We start from the raw sequence: 5,308 nt of genomic DNA on the forward strand, positions 1-5,308 counted from the left end.
TCCTGGCCCCAGGAATCTGCTCTGTTTTGCTGCTAGAGATCACCAGGCCATGGCAGGACTGGCAGAAGGGAAATGTGCTTCTATCAGGACTGGGATCACGGATCAAACCCAGCCACATCAGCAATTTAAACCAAGATGCTGCTCTGTGAGCAGCTGAGACATCACACACCTCCTATTTTAAACCTCTCCTGGAGGTGTTTTACCTCCCAGAGGGTGGCAGGATGGATGATTGGAACTCATAATAATAAAGTTCTGCTGTAAGATGCTCCCCTTGTTTAAAATAACCATCTTCTTGCAAAATCCACAGTTGGGCTAGGAAATAATTAGGGTGATATTTATTTCTTTCTGTTCTTTCTCTCCTTAAAGAATGGTAATTATAGTTGAGGATATTGCCCCACAGTTAGAAATAACTTGCTGAATTTTCCTGTGAAAATGGATTTTGGTTGGGGCTACTCAGATGGGAGCTCAGCACGTAGCAGGGTTTCAGAACACTGGGAAAAAAAAAGAGCTGCTAAATACCAGTGCTGTTTGTGAGGAATATATAAATAAGTGGCTGTTACACAGCAGGATGATGCACAGAGCAACAAGGAGCAATATATTGGCTTATCTCATAGTAATGGCTCGATAATTGTGATAACATCAGAAATCACTAGCACTCCTTGCTGAGAAATTACTTGTTACCATCCTCTTGTTTAAATACGGCTGGGAGAGTTCTGAAATTATTTTCAGCACTGTTTGGAGGCTTCCCCTCATTTAACCTTCCTGATTCTGCTTATGAAAATAAAAAGCTTAAATTCTTGGTGATACCTTCCCTGTGCTGAGCTGCCTTTTGTACTCCTCCCCAGCTGGGTGTAATATCGAGTGGGTTTTATTTTATTTTATCTTTTTAGTGTCTTAGTATCCAGTATCTTGTCTTGGAAAAAAGTGCAGAGGAAAGAAAAGGCATTATTGGCTAATAAGAAATAATCTGTGGTTAACACAGCTCATCCTTTCTTTCATGGTCTCTCATGATCTTGTTGCTTTTGAATTTGGATTATCAAACTGCAGGGTTTGAGGTGATGGAGAAGAATGGTTTGTGAACCTCCTTGTGTCTCAGTAAAGAAGAATTATCTGCTTTAGTGGAATTTCCTGTGGAAACGAATCCCACCTAGGAGGTACCTGAGGGTCCTCTGGTCCTAAGAGACCAAAAATATTGAGTGTCCATTCAGCAACAACAAACATGTTTCTCCAGCCTAAGAACTTTGGAGCAGTGTTCTTGATTACTAATGATTCACAGTATGTGCAGAAGGTAAAAAAGTCTGGTTTTGGGAAAATGAAGCTGAAAACAAAGTATTTGTGTTGTTCCTTCCTGTGTGCTTAGGAGATATCTCAGGGATTTACATCCTAAATCCTAAATCAGGGAAAGGTTTTTCCCCCAGAGGGTGCTGGGGCACTGGACAGGCTCTCAGGGAATAGTCACATTCCCAAGGTTGCCAGAGCTCCAGGAGAGCAAAGACAATGCTCTCAGGGACAGGGTGGGATTGTTGGGGTGTGCTGGGCAGGGCCTGGAGCAGGACTGGATGATCCTGGTGGATCCAATGCTCTCAGGGACAGGGTGGGATTGTTGGGGTGTGCTGGGCAGGGCTAGGAGCAGGACTGGATCCTCCTCGTGGATCCAATGCCCTCAGGGACAGGGTGGGACTGCTGGGGTGTGCTGGGCAGGGCCAGGAGCAGGACTGGATGATCCTGGTGGATCCCTGCCAGCTTAGAATATTCCATGATTCTACATCAGTACCAAACCACTGGCACTTCCTAAACTAGTGACAACCAGCATCCTGTGCTGATAGACTGGCACAAGTAAGAGGTTTTGAAGGAATCTGTTTATTAAAAGGGAATTTTGTCCATTGGGAGTTTTTAGGACTATTTGGTTTGGGGTTTTCCTTTATTCTTGGGCCTCTCTGCTTTCCCTGTGTATTTTTTATACTTCCAAATGAATCCATGAATATAAAAGGTGGAGGAAGGGAAGGGGCAGAGTCATTTCCAGAGGGTATTGATGATTTAGCAGGTCTGGGTGGGTTTTGGTGGTGCCAATTCCACAGGAGCCATGGGACTTTACCCTGGCAGAACTCCCCAGCGGCGCCGATGGGCAGCACAGCCGGAAATTATCCTGGCAATTTGGCTGCCTGCCCTTCTTTTAGTGCCTCCTGCTAATTCCTGCATGGCATTGCATGATGGCTGTTGGGAAAAGGAGCAGCTCCATGAATGGTGCCCTTTATTCCCAGCGTAGCTGTGGGGTTTTATTTGGTTCCCTTCATGATAAGGCTCCCCCTGATACTCACATGACAGCCCCCGTGAGCTGGAGCTGGCTGGGGAGAGGCCAAAGGAGCCTTTCTTGTGTGATTTTGGGCTGATTTGGATGTGGTTCCCTGCAGGGGAAATCCCACATTCCTACAGGTCCCTGATAGATCATCTCACCCCGTTTCCCAGCAGAGAGGCAGCAGCAAGGAGAGAGAGGTGATGGCTCTCCCTGCTGCTGCCGGGTGCTGAAATAAAACGCTCCCCTGCACACTGGAGTGGAAAATGTGGAATTGCAGAGCTGCTCCAGGCAGTCAGCAGGATGGAGGGAACTTTCTGAGAGAATTTAATGAACGAGTCGAGAGTAAAGCCCCCATTCAGAGGTGTGGGTGTGGGGAAGGAGGGATGGAGAGGGAAAAAAACAGCTGAAAGGAGGAGAAATATTCCCAGCTAAATGGCTCACCGTGTTTTCCAGGAACAAAAGTAGAAACCCACGCTGGGTATATGATTTAATTTACAGAAATATGAAGTTTTTCTATAATTAGGGGCTTTACTGTGACATTAGCAGTGTGAAATGCAATGTTTAAGAGGCTTTGTCACCTGCATGGTGTGTGCCCCCCTCCTGCAGAGCACCAGCTCATTCTGCTGTTGCACCCTGCTAATTTCTTCATTTCTACTGAGTTTGGTATTTAAATATCTGCCAACTCTCTGAGTTCCAACAAGCACTGGCATGAGTAATGAGTCAAATGTTAGAGCAGCATTATTCTTTGACAGTTCTAAAAGGATTATATAACTCGAATTTTAAATAATATTTTTGAAATGTGTAATTTAAAAGGTCCTCGTGTTCTGTAAATGGTTTAATTTTTCATCCCGTTTAATTGACATTGCAAAGGAATCATTAAGTCAATGATGATTAAAGCAGCACTTTTATGGATCAAACTCTCTTTGGGGAGAAATTCAGTCACCATGAAAGAGATATAGACGTGTATTTTGAGGATGCTGCAAGAGAATCAGGACTGAACAGGCTTTTCAATAAATCTCATCTAATCTGGAACCTCCTTCCAGTCAACCCAAGGCCAAGGCACCTCAAGGGTCAGGACTGGATAATGTGGAAAAATCCCTTTGTGGTTTTACAGGATGCTTTCAGCCCAATCTGAGCCAGATTCTAAAGAAGTGAGGATGTAATCAAGTTATTAATTGTATCCTCATAGCGATATTCAGCTGCTTCCTTTTCTGTGTAGTAAACTTCTGCTCCTGCCAAAATTAATCAGGAATTTTGCTTGGGTTTATGTTGGATTTCAAAAGTGCATCCGTGGCATCGTTGCTGTTTTTATTTTGACTAAAAATTATAATACTTAAATAGATGGTAGGTCCTGAAATGGGAAATAGCACCTGGAAATGTTTTGTATTTTAATTCTTTCCAGTCCTCTTAAATAATATCTGTATTTGAGTGATTTTTGTTCCTTTTGAAGCTGGATAAACATTTCCCCAATATCCCATCCTGTGGAAAAGGGGAACGGTGTCATTATAGACTCACCTGAATGAGTTTCACCTCAAATCTTGTTGTACATTCAAATGTGGGTGCCAGATACTTGTGTTTTAAATCACCTGTTGGGGAGGTTCTGTGTAAGATGTGACCTTCACTGAAAATAAAATATGTAGGAAATTCCAAGTTCTGGGAAACATTGGTGTAAAAGGTCCTGAAAACGAGAAAGAAATAAAATCAGGAATAAAGGAATACAGAAAAACAAGTATTAAAATATATCAGGTCAGGAAATTGTGTTGCTCTTAGAGGGTTTGTGATAATATGGAATTGGGGCAGGCAGGATGGGATCCCAATAAAAATGAGGCCTGCAAGGTCAGGAATGTCTCAGAGAAGATAAATAATTGGAAATAGGAGCAGATTGTCTGAGAACAGAAATTTCAGCTTGAAAATTCACTCCACATTTGTATGATGTAGAGATAATAACCAAATTTTAAGTTCTATTCCATTAAGTTCCCTTAAGTGATATCTCCGCTAAAAAGCACGTTCAGCCTATCCTTAAAAATTCACTAAACCAAAGGTAAAACATTATCAGAGAGAGGAAAAAGCCATTTTAGAACAGGTTTGTGAAAGAGAAATTTAACAACTAAATAGGCTCTAAGTTCTCAAACCTCTCAGTGAAACAATTTAGTAAAAGCTTGGAAAAACTTATATCTTGTGATGAAAGAGGACAAAAAAGGTTTGGCACTAAATATCATGGTCATTGATGATAAAGAAATTTTCCAGCCAAAGTTTCTGGAGAATCTGTTTTATTCAGCTGGTGTCATTAACAATAATAATAATAAAGCAAAATCACTGGCTCCAAATCCAAAATATCCCCACAGAAATGGAGAAATCTGGGTGAAATGTCAGCACCTACAAGGGAAAAAGGCTGATTGCAACTAAAGCAAATTAGTCCTTCCCTAAAGATAAGGAAAGCAGATTCTGCACATCTCTCCCACCCCTGCTGGCCCCATGTCCCACTTAACCACGTTCCCTAACCCAGATTTCTCCTGAGCTACAGTCACTATTGCCCACTTTTCAGAACAGCCTTTATTTACATTTTCATCTCTCCCTCTCCACCCCTAATTCCTTGGCTGCTCCCAGGGGAAGCTGGAGGGTCACATCCAGTCGAGCTCCAGCTTGGGAACCAATCCCACGGCAATTTCTTTGGGATTTTCCCCATCCAGGTGGAGCAGTGGGCACTTCAACAGCCCTTTGTGAAATTTGGGAGGGGTCATACCCAGCTGAGCTCCTGCCTGGGGACCAATCCCACGGCAATTCCTGTGGGATTTTAATTTTCCAGGTGGAGCAGTGGGCACTTCAACAGCTCTTTGTGAAGTCTGGGGGTCACATCCAGCTGAGCTCCAGCCTTGGGACCAGTCCCATGACAATTCCTTTGGGATTTTCCCCATCCAGGTGGAGCAGTGGGCCCTTAGAGCTGCAGCAGGATCCTTCCTCACCTTCCTTATCTCCAACTCGTCCAGCTGAGCAGAATTTGAGGGAGCCCAG

Source organism: Geospiza fortis, unplaced genomic scaffold (genome assembly GCF_000277835.1).
Source record: "Geospiza fortis unplaced genomic scaffold, GeoFor_1.0 scaffold112, whole genome shotgun sequence".
NCBI lineage: Eukaryota > Metazoa > Chordata > Aves > Passeriformes > Thraupidae > Geospiza > Geospiza fortis.